Source organism: Lissotriton vulgaris, chromosome 11 (genome assembly GCF_964263255.1).
Source record: "Lissotriton vulgaris chromosome 11, aLisVul1.2, whole genome shotgun sequence".
NCBI classification, from domain to species: domain Eukaryota; kingdom Metazoa; phylum Chordata; class Amphibia; order Caudata; family Salamandridae; genus Lissotriton; species Lissotriton vulgaris.
The window spans coordinates 1,007,786,685-1,007,806,392 of record NC_141699.1 but is presented as its reverse complement, the minus strand read 5'-3'; the positions used below and the strand labels follow the sequence as shown (position 1 = coordinate 1,007,806,392).

Sequence of the window (19,708 nt, the reverse complement as noted above, 5' to 3'; positions counted from 1 at the left end):
ATTGTGTCTGCTTTGGTTACTTTCAAATAAAGGGTCTATGTGCACAGGTAGGCCATGGAGAAAGTTGGGCCCCTGAACCAATCACAGTTCCTGAATGTGCGGACAGTGTATGCTCCTACGCTTATCCACCTTATTCTGTTTCAAAGATATGGAGCCTTACACCTCTGCCGAGGAACAGAGGATCTGTCAACCATTCTTCACCAAAGCATGATCCATACTGTTGATGGTGCATCACTTGGTGGAAGTCCTTGTCTGAGAACCTAGCTCAACTAGCCAATTATGACTATGAAATACTGTGCCGTCATTTGGTATTACCAATCAAAGCAATAGCCCTATAATACGGACATAGATTTTAAAAATACATTTAGTTCACGACTGTTGTATCTGCTTCAAGATCAAATGCCTCTGCGAAATACACTCCCTGACATATAAGGTCTTCAAACTTTTTAGGCATCTAGGTGATCAGAAGTTTTGACAAGGATTCAATTGTCCAATGACAAACAATAGAAGAACTTCGCTCGACAACTCGATAAATTACAGAAACGAGGTTTGGGGAAATTAATTTGATTTCTTTGAAAAAAATGGTTACACTTACAGAAGTGATGAGACACCTAAACTAATAGTAGGACAGATCTCACTTCTGATGTGGTAGGAAAAGGAACCTCAGAGTCTACAGCTGTACTGCAGGCATTATCCTTTAAATTACAACTCATTGTGGGGTCATTACCGGTTGACAAATTCAGTTCTCACCACAAGGCCATCTTCTGTTGGATTCAATGCTGGTCTACAGTTCTTAAAAATCATTATCACCCATGTCCCAATTCAGAGGCCTGTATTCAACCTCCTTGTGAAAACTGCATACATCGCTTACAAAGCTCCTAAAACAATAAGGCAATAAACCTCTCACAAGGGAGCTATTAGAACATGATAATGTTTGCATGGATTCCTGGGATTTCACAATAATATCCCATTAAGTGTCTAGAGACGATGAATAACTTTTAGACACTGAAATTATGTACACACGATTACAGAACAATTTACTGGAAATAAGATTAATTTATAGCATAAAAGGGGTACATTATTTCATAGGATCAACAACATAAAATTATCACGTCACCTTTTTCTCACGTTAACCGATCCACACCAAGCCAAACGTCCCCCACAGGAGCATACACGAGTGTTACCCAATATTGAGGTTTCCACCTCGCTCCTGTCTCATGATGGTAATAGTCGGAGCACAGTTTAGCCGCACAATGGCCTTATCGTCCTTTCCCATCAACCGATGAAATTGGATCGTGCGCACAAGGTGGAAAAAATTAGGGCATCTTAAAAGCGTTTATCCTACACAGCGCTTGTTGTCCATGCCTCCATTGTCTAGCAAAAGAGTACCTGCCGACAAGAACAGCGAAACTGTAGACAGTTCGGAGACTTTTCTGAAACCTCTACCTCCAGCTGTCTACGGCTCATGCTGCCGTCTTGCAGGTAAGAGTGGCGTATCAAGACACTGGGAACCGAAGAATTCTATGGCTGGTCGAGTGCAGCACGCCCTGGGAAGTTTCACAGGTGAGTTGGAGCAATTAGCGGCTAACAATTACCGCTGATCATATGTCTAGGCTTAGCCTGTGGTCTACAGTAATCCTGCAGACAAAGCAGACCTTCATTACGCGATCAGGAGCACTTACTGACAAATTGGCAGGTCCTGATCTTCCTGAAAAAGGATAAATGGAGAGCCTCTAGTGTCATTTCATTCTTCACCCCCTCCAAGCACCCGCTTTCTTTGCGCGCCCAACTAGACCCAAAGGCCTTCCAACATGGAAGTCAAAAATAACGTATCAGCCCAAACAGCGATCTTGAATATAAAGAGCTTGCACCCAACTATTGAAACCTGGCTTTTAACAGGGAATCCTGTCTGATTAGTTGTCAATTTGAATTCATGTATGAAGACTGGGGTGAAACTAAGTTCCTGTAGCAGTAGTTCAGCACAGAATTCACCAAGAATAACTTCCTGTTAACGGAAGATCAAAAAGTCACGCGCTCCACATTTTGCCACTTTGTAATTTATCTTCTGTGGCACTCACAAATGCCTAAAATTCTGAAAGACACCTTTCGAAACCAAATGAAGGGGTGTCAAAAAAAAGAAAAGTAGTGTGCAAAAAAAAAAAAGTGTTCTAAAATAAACAAATGAGTTTTCAGGGAAAACATTCTTTGACAGGTAGGCTCAAATTATGAAATGGAACTGGAGTCGATTGGGCCACAAATCAGTCAGGCTGTCCTGAAGCCCAATCAATATGCAAATCATGCCAGCCATATGTACCCTAATCTCATGCATATTCAGTCGCAATTTCCAGGAGATGTGTGCCCCATCTCGCCCAAGGAGCAGAAGTATGAATCTGGCATATGAAGCTGGCGACTGCCAATGGGGACCCCTCAATTACAAGCGGAAATTGGCATTCTAGATGTCCCACAATTCATGAATTGTCTAGCAGTACCCCCAACAGGCACAGCAAACCATGCTCCCAAAAAGGGCTTACACACGCGCATGTACAATCCCTGCAAGTGATCAAGATGAAGTGCACATTTAATATTCTAACTCCCAGCGCACTGTGATACTCAAGTTATTGAGAGAAACAATGTTAATGTTTCAGCTCTTATACTTTTTTAAAACCATGCTGTAAAATTCCTTAACATGCCATGTAGACTGGTCCTTTTAACGCCAGAATGTCTGTCTGCCACAGTCAATGTTTACCAACACCACGACTGGTCCTATCTCCTATACGTGGTTTGTACACGCGCACAACCATGGATGTAAGGTAAACATACAGAACTATACAAAACACAGGAGTAAATTGCCTTTTCTGGAAATTACGTGTTTTGAAACCATATGGAGACTTAATTTTTCCACAATTGCACATAACCCCATTCCCACTTGAATCACAACCACATAAGACATTTGTTTGAGCAACCAAGAAGACCCCAACCAAAAAAAAGCTGAAATTCCATGTAAGAGTGATCTCATAGATTGTTAGCGAATACACAAAAATTGAAATATAAATGACAATTTTTCTAGAAGAAATGGCCAAAGGAATGAAAAGGTTATAATGTACACACACAAAAAAAAACTACTATCAAAACCAATTTTTCCATCCTCCTCAAATAAAACTATTACAGACATTTGCACAAGCCTAATGATACGACGTAGAACTTACAGAAACTATTTGAAATGGGTTTTATAAGCGGATACTACACCACCACCAGCACATGCACATCTATGAAATGACCTCATTCCACTGCCAAGAATAACATTCTGTTCAGGAATAGTGTAAAAAATCTTGGATCAATATAAGAAAAATGTGATATTAAGAATTACCTAATGAACTAAGCAACCCACAGAGGGAAAATATCAAGGGAACAGTACCATCAAGTTCACCATAAAATAAACATGCATATAGGAAAAACTAAGGAGCCCACGATCACTAGAAACTGTGCCACACAGCATCCCTTAGAGGCAATCACTGCCCCTCAATGCCTAGTGTGATATAACTGGGTGCCTGAAAATGTGATAGCTATCAATGTTGTATAGAAACCTGTACACTAAACCTGATCATGATTAAAACAGCAAACAGTGACCAGACAATTTAATTTCAAGAACCACTCTTGCAAATATCACATTCAAGCAACACAGACTTTCTCTCTGAAAATTTTTTATTTTCAGGGTAGCGGGGTTTGCTTTGGAGACAGTCATGCCCCCAGAGAATCAATGTTCCTCAACATGTGATTGAATATATTCTTTAAAAATACCACTGTAATATCCATTTTCATAACCAATCTATCCTGATTTGAGAATTATAAATAACAGTTTTGTACCCATCACCTTCGCTGTAAGCCTGTTCCATCCAAAACATTCCATTAGGGAATTTGTGGAATATTTTTCATACTGAAAAACCTGCATTTTTTTAAGCCATATTTTATAGCATTCTTAATAAGGCCAATCGAATAATGGTCAACACTGAATGCTATAAAACCATTTACGCCAAAAAAACTTCGCACCCGTGGTGGTGGCACACAGGATGGCGTTAGGGTGGGTAGAATTGTTGCCATGCTCTCTTCTCTATACATTTGTATAAATTTTTTTAAAAACTGTCATTCGTACTCAAGGCTACTGAATAAGCGACAAACCCTTAGTTATGTGGGACATACTGATTCGAGTGGTTCTTTAAAAAGGAGACTGGGACAATTAGCAGTAGATGTTTATACATTTAAATCAACTTGTGAAATAATCAGTGTTGGCAAAAGCTAGTACCCAGAAACAAAATTGACAATTTCCAATGGCATAAAATATTTATGTGCATCTAGTCAAACTTGATTTCAAGTAGGTTTCGGTGTCTTTTTGCATATAGTGCTTTCGCAGTAAATCACTATTTTGAGAGCGGTATATGAACAGCTCAAGCTTTACTTACGATTGATTGCCTTATACGTACTCTTTAACAAAAACCAAGATCCAACATGGGTGTTGCTCAGTGTAGGACATTACGCGAACACGCACAAGCATACTCATAATGCTGCATACAACATGGGTGTAAACGTTTAGGACCAGGTTTCCGCAGGGTATCCTTGTATACTCTATTTAGGAACGTAGCCTGGACATGTACGAGAACTAAAGCTGTAGGCAGACATGGTCTCAGTTTTTCTGAAACCTGCAATACTTGAGCAACAAGAGTTTTTATGGATGAGGAAAGAGGTTTATTTAATGATTCACAGGATTTCTATAAAGTGGAGCAAGACACCTGGTGTGATCTTAGACTGAGAATAAGCAGATGGCATGAAAAACGCCGGCGAGTCATCAAATCTTTCAAGGAAGTTGGGCTGGTCTGTCTCAGGATTATATAGAGAGTGTTTACCTTTGTCTTCAGTCTAACACACACATATGCACACACACACACCCACAATACAATAAAAAGCATTTGGTAGACTAATAACTGCCAACACTGACCTAGTAACATACAAAAAAGAAAATTGGATGTCACCCATAATATGATCCCCTGAAGGTAACAACCGCCTTGTGTGATCAGACAAATTATAGGTTAGAATACTATGTTTAGCTAAATTATTGCACAAGATATACTCTCTGCTACACACACACACACACACGAGTCCATAACATTTCCTCTTATGTGATGCATGGATATAAGCACAAGCCTGCACAATTCCCTGCGAGATAATGGATGTATAGATTTTTTAAAGACTTTTACACTGACCACGATGCCAGGACTGTCTCGTCAAAACATAATTTGTAAACAACATTCTGTAATGGGCACCAAATTTTTTTTTTTTTACTTTATCTGAAGTTTTTTATAGCATAGCACAAAATAGAGTTTCCCCAACAGTGAGTTTTCTGTATCTCAGGTTCCACCAAGAAACCTATCCTTTAATGAGATTCAAGCAAGTACACAGTCTGAGAAGGCAAGACAAAAGTCAATGAAAAAGGTGTGCCAAAATGACAAACTACCTAAAACACTAACCGTGAAACTGTCAAGTTTAAATCAGAATTCCATCCCACCGCACATAAAGGCAAAATGTATCCACACCATACAAGGATCCTAGTATGTGATATTCCTAAACTTGGACATCACTCATTCTACAAAAAAACACACACAAAAAAAAACAGCGAAGCTGCCAACTTTCAAATCAAATTTCCATCCCACACGACACAAGACCATAACACTCCATCACAATTCAGGGGTCATTTTATGTGACATAACTATTATTGGATGTCGCACCTGGGGGAGATCTGCGGTCAATAAATTGGCATTTCCAACAATACCAGACCACTGCCTTTTGATTTCACCTTTCCAAAGGCAGGCCAATAAACACAGGTCCGAAAACCCGACACAATGCTCGCCTGGCATTCCAATACAGGCAAAATCTTGTTACCAAGAACATAAGGTGCTCACTGGCCCGGCCCCAGTGAAACATCCCAGTTCAAAGTTTACTACTAATTCACTGTGGACATAGAAATTCTGGGACAAGGGTAGAGCGCATTATTGTATTGTATTGAATTGTATTGTATTGTATTTGCATTTATATAGCGCTTACTACCTCTGACGAGGCGTCGAAGTGCTTTTTTGGCAAGTAGCATGCTACTCCGGAACCCATGAAGGATTAGTGTTGAGTTAGTATAGTGAAATACGAAAGTAATTTGAGTGGTGGATAGGTTAGTCAGTTATTTGGATTGAGAAGGATAGCGGACGGATTGAAGAGGGAAAAGGTTTGCATTTATATAGCGCTTGTTACCCCTGATGGGGTGTTAAAGCGCTTTTTTCGTCGAGTACCATACTACTCCGGAACCCATAAAGGATTAGTGTTGAATTAGTATAGTGAAATATGAAAGTAATTATGTTGCAGGTTGCCAAAATAATGTGGCAAAAATAGGGAGGCAAATTATGAGGCATAATCTGACGCATTTATGGCAGTATAATTTAAATAGTACATGTTACCACTGCCTAGACAAAGATTGCAACTCACTCGTGTCAGTTTAACACATAAATGCAATAATAATCAGTAACTTAAAAGGTGACCAGTTGGCCTCTGCAAAGAGCCTGCATCCAAGTGGCATCTCGCATGGCAGTGATTTGGTGACTTGAGCGAGAAACATGTTTTTTTGTTAAAATCTGACAATTATGCAGCAGCTTATGTGGCAAGCACAGCAACCCCATAGTTATGTGGAAACCACTGTGGCAGCAGAATCGCATAATTCCAGCGGCCCTGCACATCTATTAGCACCACAGAAAAACAGGCCGAGGAGTGTTGTTACTGTGCCTTCAAACGGCAGTTACACCACCAAAACACCGCATAAAACTTGCATTTTATTCAAAGCCTACCTGGTCATCGATGTGGCACGCGACGAGGTTATGCTGCCCCTGGAGGCCGGCAAACTTTACAAACTTGAGCCAGCTGCCCACATCCGGTTGCCTGGCATCTGTGCACAACTTCTCGGTGTAAACCTCGTCCAAGATCTACAGAGGGAGAAAAAAGGTAAACCAGTGTCAGGTATCCACTGTGCATAGACTATCCTGGGAATCCGTCACTTCCTGGTCCCTGACAAACCAAGACATCTACAATCTTGCTAAATATATAACAATGGTTAGCCACAGTTATGTGGTCATCTGCACCCTCGGCTCATATGTGTTTCTCTATTCAGTCGCGACATAAAGCATAAGTCAGTTTAGAAATAAAAGTTTAGTGCCAGCACCAAAAAAACATGTCTTCTAGGCGTGCAGACTGGTTGGCACCGCTTGCTCTCAGCGTTGCATAGGCCCCAGCGTGCGACCTAGACGCAATGTAAACAATCACAAAAAAACAAAAAAACTATGCTCTTCTTCAGGGCACCCGCAGCATTACTCTCGCTTTTAAGTAAACCAAGCGCGCGTCACCTTTCCCTGACCTGCATTGTGGGAGCGATGGAGCAACCGCCTTTTAACAGGGAGCAACCGCCTTTTAACAGAGAAGTTGTCGCTCGCCGTCAAGTTCAGCGTCAGAGAAGCAAGGTCCCTTTTTCCTGCAGAATTTACAGCCCAGTCTGACTCTCCATCCCGTGCCCCCTCCCCCACACATCACGCATTTTATCGCTTTAACGCGTGCGGGCCCAGTGCGAGGCGTGCTGGACACTTTGGCCTCTTGCGCGCGGTTTATTCACGCGTAGTTAACTAAAAGGGAGAATTGGAAAAAAGAACGTTGGAACTGAAATGAATGAAAAATAAAATTAAATTAAAAAAACAGATGGCATTATGGCCGATTAATAATAACTGGACGTGTGCATGTGTTAGTAACAAAAAAATCCAAAGTGGTAATACATGGCAGAATGCAGAAATAACCGCTCAGGTATGCCACCGTCAGCATTTTCAGGGACCCCGTGTATTCAGTCTACAAATGTTTAAGAAACAGAATAAAAACCTGAGGCTGCATAAAAAGGCAGCATTTTCAGAAAATGAGTGAACAAAAAATTACTATGAGAATGGAACATTTCAAAAGTTATAATATCTGACGTAACTTAAAATTTGGGAAGGAACCCCTCAGTTTTAGGTTATTGGGTGTCCTTAAAAAAATAGGTAATGAAAGATTCGTACATGTAGCAAGGCAACGCACCAAAGCATGCGGCAGCATTTCACGCTCATTAAACGGGGGAACCGCTCGCGCAGTAGTTTTATGATGCGCCCACGTGCAGGCTAAAAAAGAGACCCAAACTGTGTATTTAAAGAGCCCGGCAGCTGTGAGGGTTCAGAGGGTATGCAGTGACCCGGCAGCAGATGTAGGTCACTAAACTCACCACAAACTAAGACAGAACAAAAAGTAGCTGAGGCGCCAACGGCACCGGGACACCGCGCACGACCCTTTTTAACCACAGCAAAGTAAAAAATAAAACAAGGGAAAAGCGCAATAACAGCACTGAATAACGAGCAATCTTAAATAAAACACAAGTATGCTAAAAATAAAAAATGTTGAGCCATCTTGAAATATATATATATATATATATGTATATATACACACTTTCACTATTTGTGAAATCTTTTAATGTCTGGTTTTCTTCACACGGGTTACTGTACTGCTTTGACTAAACTTATGTTTACAAATTGTGAGGTAAAGTTAAAAAAAAAACTATACAACATTCCAGCTCCCTGTACTCGAAGGAGGAGAGCCGGGTATGGCGTAATTCCTTACACCGAGAGTTGACGCTTTCCGACTTGGAAATCACCCCGCCCGCCATGCGACACTTTTTAAGTGGCCTTTTGTGTCCCTTGTGTTTCCGAATTTGTGTCGCTGCGATGCACATGGGGGCAGGGACTAGGCGCTCAGAGACAGGGATAATACGTGTGAACACAGAGTTAAAACTAGTCGACGGGCATCATTTTATTGCATTAAAAAGCCGAAACCAACCCCAGTGCGTGCACAGACAACTTGGAAACCTGTTAGGGGTCCCCTGAAACAGTTGCACAGTTTAGTGTCCACTATCCATGTGCCATTTTTGTGATGTACGAAAAGCAATACGCCTGCTATTTATGGCAGCCTGTCTCTACATGTCTATCCGGGTTCTAGAATGTGAAATCCAGTTACAGGTGGTTTCCATGCGTGTCATAGGGGCTTAGGAGAATCTATTGAGCGTCCACGGTGAATATTCCAGTTGATTCGGTTGTGAAACTGTTACTGGCGTGTAAACGCCGGCACTGGTGTGAGTAGGTGTTTTATTTCAGAAGTACATCTCCTCGCTTCTCTTGATTCTTAACTGGACCCATTTGTAAAAAAAAAGTCACATTGAACCATCACCAGGGAACGTTTCTGCGGCTCGCATAAAAGTGCAAAACGTGGGGGCTGATTTACAAGCCCTTAGCGCCACTGTTGCGTAATTTTTAAGTTTTGTGTACGCTGCATAACATGTTAGAGGACTCGCGTTAAAGATTTTTGGGATGTTTTCTCCTGAAGTTACACTGTCTGGAACATTCGAATACCGCGGGCACGAGGAGGTAATCTAGACTTCGAGGCGCTACAACCAAAACACCGGCCTGATATTTTGCAAGAGCGGAATAGAAGGGGGCGCTCAGCGTTGAGTCAGGGGGTGGGCCGGGATTCAGAATGAACGTGTATTGATGGGGAGCCGCTGAGCGGAAGGAATCATGAGGCGACGTGACACCCCCAAAAAGCCTCCATAAATCCACCACGAATCCCACAACACGTGGGAGGGAGGTGGTCGTCCCGCTGAGAAACTTCAGAGAAGGTGCACAGTAGCGCCCCGGAGGCTGAGGTGAGTTTACAACTGTGAAGGTCAGTACCGGGAGAAAGTGGTTTAAGGAGAAGAGAGGGGTGGAGGGGTGAGAGCAAAACTGGACCGGACCCAGGAGGGCCGGTGCAGGACTGGGGTCGAGAGGTCCGGCGATGGGGTGAGACCCCAAGGTGCAGGAACGGCTGCATAGGGACCCATCCAGGAGTAAGTGCGGGGAGGGTGAATTCCAGGGAAGGGTGTATTTGGGGACGCCCCGGACCTGTTCTCGGGGAGTTACGGGTCGGGAAGTACGGAAGAGGGTCTCCGGGAGGGACAGAAGCGCAGAAAGTGGGTGCGAGTGGCATTCAGCAGTAGATTCCACTTAAAGGTAGAGTGCTGTGGGGCGGGAAAGTTGTGGATTCCTAGAGGCACAGGGGTGGATTCCTAGAGGCAAAGGGATGGATTCCTAGAGACACAAGGGTGGATTCCTACAGGAACAGTAGTGGATCCCAAGAGGCACAATACACCAGTGGATTCCTAGCTGTGCAGGGTGAGATCCTCGGGGTGGATCCCGGGAGCTCCTGGGTCAGTGACCATTGGGGACACCAGGGAGCGCAGCAGCGGATCCTGCATGCTCGCTGCAGCAGCCCCGGTGCGAGTGGAAGAAAAAAGTGATCGAGACGGTGTAGAAGTTGATCCCGTGCGTGGAAGGGTGTCGATTCGTGGGAAAGGGGTGTGGGCCCACTCACGTGCTGCAGGAGATCGCTTCCCAAAAGATGCAGAAGGAGGTGGGGACCGGCGTACAGCGGTGGGTCGCTTGGCGCACGAGGGGATCCGGCATTTGGATCCAGTGGGTCACATGCCGTGACATCTGCAGGAAGGGAGCACCCAGGAGAAGGAACAAGGAAACTCCGCCGAGACGGAAGGAGCAGAGACAGACACGCGGCCGCGGCTCCACTTACCTCCGGCGGGGCGGTGGCGAGCGGCGCCCCTTCCCCGGGGCCCGGGCCTCTGCGCGCTGCTCAGCGGGGCCCCGCAGCGCCCCCCTCCCCGGGGCCGATGCTGCTGCTACTCTCCGCCGCCTCTGCTGGGCTCATCCCGCGCCCGGCTCCTGTCCTGGTCCCGGGGCTGCGGACTCGAAGCGGTGAGAGAAGGAAATGAAGTTGGTCACGCCTTTCAGCCTCGGGTTCCTGCCGCTGCACTGTCTGCGGAGACAGCCCGCCCCCGAGAGCCCGTCCCGTCACCCAGACATCCGAGGAGCGGACACCTTGCACACCGTGGGTCGCTCTGCCTTTCAACCGGGCGGAGTGCGGGTCTGGGGCTGCGCCTTTCACCCAGACATCCGAGCAGCGGACACCTTTCAGCTTTCACTATCTGTCTCTATCATTTCACTGTCACTCCCTCACACTGCCTGCTTCTATCACTGTCAGGAGAGGCATCCCGCCCACGAGTGGACTCTCGGTCAGCCGGGAGGGAGGGTGGGGGAGGGGCCCCGTCACCCAGACATCCGAGAAGCGTCCACCTTTCACTGTGTGTCTGTCACCTCTCTGCCTCCCCCGCGCTCTGCCTGCTTCCCTCAGTGGCTACAGAGATGTCCCGCACTTCAGAGGCACTCTACTCGCCTGTCAGCCGGGCGGGAGGGTCTGGGGTGTCCCATCACCCAGAGATCAGAGGCGCGTCCACCTTTCCTTTCCACTATCTGTCCAAATCACTTCACTGCTACCTTCAGACTCCGCCTGCTGCTCTCGCTGTCTCCAGAGATGCCCCGCCCCTCAGTCACTCTCCGCTCTTCGGTCATCCCGGCGGGGGTGTCCCGTCACCCAGAGGTCCAATGAACTTCCAACCCGGCTTTGCACTATCTGTCTCTAGCACTTCGCTCCCACTCTGCCCTACAACTCTCACTGTCTTCTGGGGTATCCGCCACAAGGAGGCAGTATCCTACCCCTCTCACCCGGACGGGTGGTTCTGGGGTCGTCCCGCCACCCAGTTATCCCAGATGCTCTGTCTCTAGCACTTCGCTCCCACTCTCAAACTCTGCCCACAACTCTCAATGTCTGCTGGGGTATCCGCCACAAGGAGGCAGTATCCTACCCCTCCCCAGTTACCCCCAGATGTTTCCACCAGTTACTATCTGTCTCTATCACTTAGTTCAGGTGGCTCACACCCTGCCCCGGCCCTCTCTGCTGAGACACCCGGGGGCACACTGTCTGCCCTCCCTGCCCGGCGTCCCCCAGCCCCGCTCTGAGGGCGCCCCGCGTCACCCGGTGACTCTTTAAAGAAGCGCTGCTCGTCCATCCAGAGAGAGGGAAAGGGGCGCTCTTCAGAGCAATCGGAAGCAGCCGGAGGCGCCTCTCCCGGGACTCTCTTAAAGTGACAGCCTCCTCCGGCGGGCAGGTCACCCAAAGGTCGCCTGGGGGACAGTCCCGTCTGCTTCAACCTGTGCAGGCTGCCTGCGCGGGGGAGGGGAATGTGCCTATGTGCTGTAATGTGCCTGTGTGTGCTGTGCCTGCGTGTGCAGTCCAAGCCATCGGCCAGAGATGAGGTGTGACTTCAGACTAACAGTCAGGCGGGCTGCTCAGGGGAGTCCGGAAACTGCAGGCAGCCTGTCCTCGTTTACAAACTTAAGGGTTTCCATAAAATACCATCTGAGTGGTGCACAAAAAGCCTTGGAGTTTGAAATGGAAGTCTTACAAAAAGTATACAAAAAAACAAAATAGGCGCATCCCCGCCCCACTTGTTACGTTTGCTGTGTTTGGAATAGGGTGCAATTGCTCGCACGTGTTTCGCTGCTTGAACTTGTTAGTTGTTGCAGCCCAGCACAGGGAAGGTAGCTTTGTTAACCCAAAGGCAAGCTTGCATTATTGGAATTGGCTGAGTCCAGGTAGACATAATTGAACTGACAACAAGGATAAAGTAGGCAATACTTCCCTTTCGTTTTGCAAGGAAAAAACAATTATTTGATGTAAATCGGTGCATATATACCAAAAATGTGTGTATTAAAATATCTACAAATTGAGATTTCGCAATAATTTCGTGGTTGTTATATAATATATACTTGTTTAAAGGTATGTCAAAGTTTACAAAAAATTAAGTTATTCCGTTACAGTCAATGGACATAAGTTAATCTATGCGCACCTATAAACAATAACACGATATTATATATTTGTGTGTTGCTTGTAAGTACCAGTAACATTATAATTTTGGGTAGACGTAAACAATAAATTACGCCGATCCTACTTTCATTTTTCAAAATAAAATGGCAGTTTAATGACCACTTGAAACGCTTTCACGTGCAACAGCTTTACGATTTGTGCGGTATTGTTTAATTGGTGTGACCCGATCTCCTGGGCTGCGTTAATTTTAGGAGTCCTGACACTTTATGCGTGAACTTCGGGTGGCCTCCGCTTTATTTTCTCCACTTGCGAATCCTCTCCGGAGTCGTTTTATTGTACTTTTAATGAGTGTCTCGGTAGTTCTCCCACACCAGAACAGCACTTTAAAGGGAAGGCGGCCACGACAGGCGATTGTGATGGATGCGTCTCACTGCCCTGCTATCTGTGACATTGACCCGCCATCGGGATAATCGCCATTGTTCTGCGCAGGATCACACAGCCGTGCTACGTAGGGCAGGAACAATCGTCTGTGAGCGGCCACGGAACGGGCCGCTGCTTCCCAGGCTGCGCGCCGCTTGAGAACCGCCGACAGCCCCCGGTTCGCTGACCATTCATTTCCTGCCCTTCCTTAAACTGGCCCCATTGTTGGGAGCTCTTTTTTTTCTAATTTAGCCATAAATTGGAGCAGCTCGCGCTATGAGCTGTGCTATTTTCTTCCTGTCAGGATGAGGGATCTGTTTTATGATGCATTGTGCATTAAATACAAGTAATCTGGGAAGCTGATTGCCTCAGCCCACGGGCCCTGGGGCTTGTGATAGGAACCGGGGCGTCGGCCCCCTCACGCGCTGAGGTGGCGAGCAGGAGGACAGGTCGGCTAGTAAACAAACAGGGGCTCCCGGGTCTGCAGCCACGCGGTCATGGCTAGCTAAGAGCAACTTCTGCAGGCCGCCAGGGGCTGTGGAATGTCATGGGAGGAGGCTGCTGTGCCACTCGCGGCCAGCAGATGGCGCTCTGTACTGAAATACCGCACCCAGCGCACTTTTACGGTAGCAGCAGACCGCGCACTACAAACTAGAAGTGAAAGGGGGGCGTGTCCACGCCCACCCCCTGTAACACGATAACAATGTTATCACCCGTCGAGCAATGGGAAAACCCAAGCTTCGCAGCACTAGCACCGCCGGTGCGAGGGGCTCGGGGGCTTTCCTGAAGCAGACGGGGTAAGGTTCACGAGCCAAGGAAAGCACACAAGTAAATACACGTGCGTGCTTACAAAACACAACAAGACGGTTCAGTTGCTGTGAGGTGGGGGGAAGCCCTTGGACAAACCAAAACAGTTTCTTCTGCCGCCTTCATCCGTCAAAGGGGATTTAAGAAATGTAGCGCCGTGAAGCAGTTGAAACATCAAGGCTCTATCAATCCTCACTAAAAGAAAGCCCTTGATGACACCTCTGTTGCCACTCAGTACTCGGATGGGGGCACGTTTTTCTTTCTCTAGTACTGCTGGACACCCCCAGGAAAACTCAGTGCAAAAAAAAAAATGTGACTTTTATTCCTATGTGACATGGTTTGTTAAATTATTATGTAACACATAATTGCGGATTTTCTACCGTTCTGCGATACAAAGCATCTGTGTGTCAATTTAACGTGTGTACATCACACGTGTTCTTTAACAGCGACCATTTTAAAAGTCATTTTTAAAATCAATTAGCAGCGTAACAGGCAGTAAAGGTATCACGCCAGATAACTGGTTATTTACATCAAGCACTAGGGAAGGGCACGCGTTTCTAGGGGCTTTCAAATCTTTTTAGTACTTTTTCTGCAAGTTCTAAGCACAACATTCGAATGTTTGTCAACACTAATCCGTCACTGGTGGCCACATACAACCAGCTACTCACCCCAGGATCTCTCAACTTGCGATCAAACGGCAGGCTCTGGGATCCATTTTACAAAGAGATCCGCCTACTGCGTCTTTCCGGCCATTCGTTTTTTACACTTTTGCGGCCGTATCTCCGGTCCGGAGCTGGTTCCTCTGCGACTCCACAGAACGAAATTCTGCGGCAATTCTCAGTCTCGGCCCCCCCTCCGCCCGGGAGTGTTTATTTAAAAGACTTCACTAATTTAGCTCAAAAGTCTGCCAGGGTCCCGGGAGGTTGTAAGCCGAGGCCTAGTTAAGTCTTTCACTTCAGATCGCTCCTAGGAGCGGGGGCCGGGCTCCTAATGGGGACCCCAGGGGCACCGGGCGGATTCCAGCGCAGTGTTCGACAACGGCGCGGAGGAAAGCACCACCAGAATGTTTACACTTGTTTGTGGGCGCTGGATACTCGTGCACAAACAGTGCAGCATCATTCATCCTGTGTAATCCCACTGACAGAGGAGCGGTACAGCTCACTGTCCACTTTTAATGGACCTTCGTGTGCACAAACGGATCAGCGTCACCCACGACAGTCCACTTTTAATGGGCTTCATTCACCAGCAGAGTGGCGCAGTCTGGGGCAGGTTTACAAGTCCCTTGCGCTACTTTTGCGTCACTTTTTCCATGTTAAAAATAACGCAAAAGTGGCGTAAGGGGTTTGTAAATCTGCCCGTTTTTAATGGGCTACCCGCTCGCAGACCAGCAGTTCCTGTATACGAATAGGCGTCACAAGAACAGACCAGCTATGGACTCTATGGAGCTTATTTACAAGGACCTTGCACCACTATTGCGTCATTTTTGGAACAGTGACGCAAAAGTAGCGCAAGGGCCTTGTAAATCTGCCCCATGGTGCTTAAAAGCTGCATTGCTCACCACAGTCCACTTTTAAAGGGCCTCACGTGCACGAACAGAGCGGTGGCATCCACCGTTGTGTTGTGGTATATAATGGGCTTCGTGTGCACAGATTAGCAGGACCAACCACAGTCCACTTTGCTTCGCGTGCACAGAGCGGCGCCACAGTCCACTTTTAATGGGCTTCACATAGAGTAGCACTGTCAACCACAGTCCAATTTAACTAGCATTCGCATTCTCACAGTAGCAGGACCGACCAACCACAGTCCACCTTTAATGGACTTCTGTGCACAGAATAGCAGAACCGACCAACCACAGTCCACCTTTCATGGAGTTTGCATGCACAGAGAAGCAGAACCGACCAACCACAGACCACCTTTAATGGACTTCGAATGCACAGAGTAGAAGGACCGGCCGAGCCCAGTCCACTTTTAATGGACTCCATATGCTGCACAGGGTAGCAGGACCGACCAACCACAGTCCACCTGTAATGGACTTCCGTGCACAGAATAGCATCACCCACCACAGTCCACCTTTAATGGATTTTCTCATGCACAGAGTAGCAGGACCAACCAACCACAGCCCTCCTTTCACAGACTGCGCATGCAGAGTGTAGCGGGACCGACCAATCACAGTCCACCTGTAATAGACTTCAGTGCACAGAATAGCACCACCCACCACAGTCCACCTTTAATGGACTTCTCATGCACAGAGTAGCAGGACCGACCAACCACAGTCCATCTTTAATGGACTGCGCATGCACAGGGTAGCAGGACCGACCGACCAACCACAGTCCACTCTTCATGGACTTCCGTGCATAGACTAGCATCACCCACCACAGTCCACTCTTCATGGACTTCCGTGTACTTAATAACATCACCCACCACAGTCCACCTTTAATGGACTTCGCATGCACAGAGTAGCAGGACCGACCAACCACAGTCCATCTGTAATGGACTTCCGTGCACAGAATAGCATCAACCACCACAGTCCACCTTTAATGGACTTCGCATGCACAGAGTAGCAGGACCGACCAACCACAGTCCACTCTTCATGGACTTCCGTGCATAGACGAGCATCACCCACCCACCACAGTCCACTTTTAGTGGGTTGACCGTTGAGAAACAGAAGCACCCCATCCCTCCCCAGCTCTAACTGCCTCCCAGTGCACACACAGAGCAGTGAATACCAGCCCACTGCCGCCAATGGAGAGCTCTATGGTGCCACAGTACAATCGTATCACTTTCCATACACACATTTATCGGCAATTATATTTAATATGGAGGGCTTTTTTCGTACAAAAAAGTTGTTATGCAATTTGAAATAAAAGTGTCGGGATGAGATATGGCATAAGGGCTAGAGCTGCCGATCTGGCTAACCAAGTTCGATTTCCGTCATTTGTCCAACATCCTGTGATTTTGGGCAAGTTATTTAATATCCCTGTGCCTAAAAGAAAATTCTGACCTTGTGTCATGTAATCGGTGTTCATGTAAAGCGTCTCAATGTCCTTCCACAGAATTCGTGATATATAAATCTCACCCCCACCAAAAAAAAAAAATGTCTGCTGATGTGTACAGAACTTTCCTGTAGACTCATGCATACTTTTTGTATGTCACAGCCTAATTGCACCGTCTGTCTGTTTGTCGATTCCAGAGGCTTCGGGGAATCATTGGGTATGGTAACAAACAAAGATAAGAAAAAAAACATTCAGAAAAAATATTATCTTTTCATACACCACCTTAAAAAAACCTCTGTCCCAGGCCCTCCTCACTAGGCTAGCTCTGATTGGTGCGCTGCTTGTGTCTGGTTGCATTTGGCTGTACATTTATGTGTATCACTTGTTTATGCTCTCCTCAAATTTACTACTTTATTGGTTGTTTAGCTGATTTGCATTGTCTATCCCGCCCACTTCCCGGTCCCTCGCACTTTGCATCCGGTTCTGAATTTACAAGCTGACAGCGAGATTTAGATAAGTAACCCGTGTGCGTAATGTAAGGTTGTGGATTGTATGGTAATTGCGTTTATCTAGCGCTTACTACTCCAGACGAGGCGTCAAAGCGCAAGCATACAAACAAGGGTTGCGTAATTAATCCATACGTCCTTTGCAAACGATTTCGGGTACTTTCCCTCGGTTCTTCCGTCTCTTCAAATGAAGAAATGACACACACGCCTCAAAAACATAAAAATCCTCTTTCTTTTTAAACGAGGAGCCCAAAGCAGACACAATAGACCCCCAACCCTAATTCACTCAAGACCCCCCCCCCCGTCACCGCGCTTTATTAGCAGCCTCTTTTCAGCCACAAAGCTGTTAAAAAGAGAGGAAATTAAAGGTAAAAAAAATGTAAATAAGAAAAACCGGTCCCTCGGTCTGGAAACGGGCCCGGGTGAAGGCATGTTAATCTGCGCCTCGGTAATTTGGTTCTGGCGGGGAGGACAGGAGCCCCGCTGCCGCGGCCTGCACCCCATAAATCACGTCTTTATGTGGACAGGGTCAGGGCGGCGCAGACGCGGACCCGCGCGGCGCTCCCGGGCCCGGCATGTTTATTCTCCCGCACAGATCTCCGCCGAGCACCAGCGCGCTTCTAATTACCCGGGATTATGTTCATGTGCCGGGGTCAGGCGGCAGTGTGAGGGGTGAGGGCTGCCGGCTACCTGGACGTGGCCGTGTCCGACAGAGGGATTCTGGGAACGGGCTCCATGAACATAGCTGTCTGTAAAAGGGCTGCTGCGAGCTAGCTGCCTGGGGATATCCGCGTGACATGCCTGTAGTACCTAGCGACCTGGACCCATCCTTGTCTGCTGAATTTAGCTATCTGAGCATAACAGTATCTGTGGCAGAGCTTCTAGGAGCATGTCGGTGCTGCTAGTTAGCTACTTTGACACATCCTTGTACATGATGGCTGCTGGAAGCTAGCTGCCTGGAGATAGCAGCGTGAGATGCCTGTAGGCCCTAGCTCCCTGGTCGCATCCTAGCCTGCTGAATTTAGCTGCCTGAGCATACCAATATCTGTGGCAGGGCTTCTGGGAGCGTGTGGGTGCTGCTAGCTAGCTACTTTGACACATCCTTGTACATGATGGTTGCTGGGAGCTAGCTGCCTGGGCAAATCCATCTGAGATAGGCGTAGCAGCTAGCTGAGCTACCTGGACCTCCTTTGCCTGTGAGAGGACCGCAGAAGGTAGCTGCCTAGAGCTATCCTCATCTGTGAGGGCTTCTAGGAGCACAGAACATATGTGTCTGTGAGAGTGCTGCTAGTGGCTAGCTACTTTGACACCTCCTTTTATATGATAGCTGCTGATAGCTATCTGCCTGGACACATCTTTGTGACATGGCTGTAGGAGCTAGCTACCAGGGCCTGTCCTTGTGTGGGACAGGGCTTCTAGGATCTAGCTACCTGGACACACCTGCCTCAGCTTGAGCGCTGCTGGGCCTTGCTACCTGGACATAACATTGTCTTTGAGGGGCTGTTGGCCACTGGCTTTTTTTGGACATATCTGTCTGTGGAGGCCGATTCCAGGGGCTGGCTATCGGGCATGTCTGTGTCAGTGCTTTTGGGAGCTGGTATCCTGTATATATCTATGTTTGTAAGAATGCATTTGGGAGCTGGGTCCTGCACATAGCTGTGCCTGCTGCCTACTTTTTGCCCTTGTCTGGGAGAGTCCTGGGCTTGCCACTGCATATCTGTTTCTGTGACAGGGTGCCTGGCAGCTGGCTAAAAGGAGGTCTCCCTGTCCGTCACAAGGCCTCTGCGACCTGGGTTCTTGGACATAGGCAGGTATGTGATGGGGCTGCTGGGCACTCTCTTCCTGTGCATGTCTGTGATGGGGTTGCTTGGAGCTGGATGTCCGCACATATCTCAGTCTGCGAGAACCCTTCTAGGCGTTGGTTACTTGGGCGTACCCCCATCTTTGAGAGGGATGCTGGGACCCGCCTACCTCGACATATTGGAGGGCGTGGGTGTCTGTGTGTATGCATGTGTGGGGTGGTCAGGGTTCTATGGGACCTTATCCACGTATGTGATAAGGTTGTTGATGCTAGCTATCTGAATATATTTGTCTTGGCGAGGGCGGTTGGGAGCGGAC

The 19,708-nt window shown here is 47.1% G+C and overlaps 1 protein-coding gene across 10 annotated transcripts in view; it reads right to left on the bottom strand.

Moving 5' to 3' along the window:
• Nucleotides 1-11,517, bottom strand: part of MECOM (MDS1 and EVI1 complex locus) — a 123,450-nt gene extending 111,933 nt beyond the window's left edge. For 3 of the 10 annotated variants that reach the window (XM_086944323.1, XM_086944321.1, XM_086944325.1), the window contains exons 1-2: nucleotides 11,374-11,485; nucleotides 6,879-7,013 (exon numbers count right to left, since the gene is read on the bottom strand). The gene's annotated coding sequence lies outside the window, so the exon portion shown is untranslated. Of the gene's footprint in view, nucleotides 1-6,878; nucleotides 7,014-10,713 lie in introns of all 10 variants that reach the window. The other 7 variants (XM_086944316.1, XM_086944318.1, XM_086944319.1 and 4 more) reach the window with 4 other exon arrangements.
• Nucleotides 11,518-19,708: the final 8,191 nt, after the last annotated feature.